Below are 929 nucleotides of genomic sequence, written 5' to 3'. Positions count from 1 at the left end.
TATTTCCTGGTATGTAGTGTATTTGTTGTAAAATAGGCATTGGTGTGAATTATTTATATGACAGATCCATTTTTAGCTCATATTTGGTATGTATATAAATACCAAAAAGAGCTTATATGGTGAGTCGGTGGCGTCTGTATGTCTGTATGTATGTATGTATGTATGTATGTATGTATGTGCGGGTGTATGTTTCATGGATGTGCTCATGTACAAGTCTACAGTAAGAGACTGCCCATATTTAGAACAGAATCATGGATATCTTTTCTCAACAAACAGCATCAAGACTTCCCTAGAAGCCGAATACGACTTGTGCATGTTGTGTTACAATTCCAGCTTTCTGTGACAATGCTTTGCAAGGTTATTAAGGTTTGTACAGGAAACAACATGATATTTTGGCAATTGCAAACATTTTACTGTATAAAGTTGTTGAAACTTGCCATGGTCTAAAAATTGGTGGTTTAAGTGGAACTGAGATATGATTCGTCAGATTATGTCACCATTTTCTTTTGTGTCTAGCACTTTATTCATAGGTATAGTCTGCACATGTTTGCGGTCCATTTTTTGCTCACGTGGGCATATGTCGCAGCGATGTCTGTCTGTCTGTCTGTCTGTCTGTCTGTTAGTCCGATATCTCAAAAACGGCTTATCAGATCAGAATCAAATCTGGTGCATAGATTCAGTTAGCAAATGGCAAGAACTGATTAGTTTTTGGTGGGCGTGGCTTGCATTTTATTTGCTCATTTGCATAATTATTGATTTTAGAAAAAACGGATATACATTAAAAACGACTACACACAATTTGATGAGATTTGCTACAAATGTTGATCACACCAAGATATATCAGCAGTGGGAACCATTAAGGGATGACATGAAAGATAGTTGCTAATTTGCATATTAAATGAATTTTCCTAATTAGGGATATATGTCTG

Source organism: Ptychodera flava, chromosome 15 (assembly GCF_041260155.1).
Source record: "Ptychodera flava strain L36383 chromosome 15, AS_Pfla_20210202, whole genome shotgun sequence".
Lineage (NCBI taxonomy): Eukaryota > Metazoa > Hemichordata > Enteropneusta > Ptychoderidae > Ptychodera > Ptychodera flava.
This window is presented reverse-complemented; position numbering follows the sequence as displayed.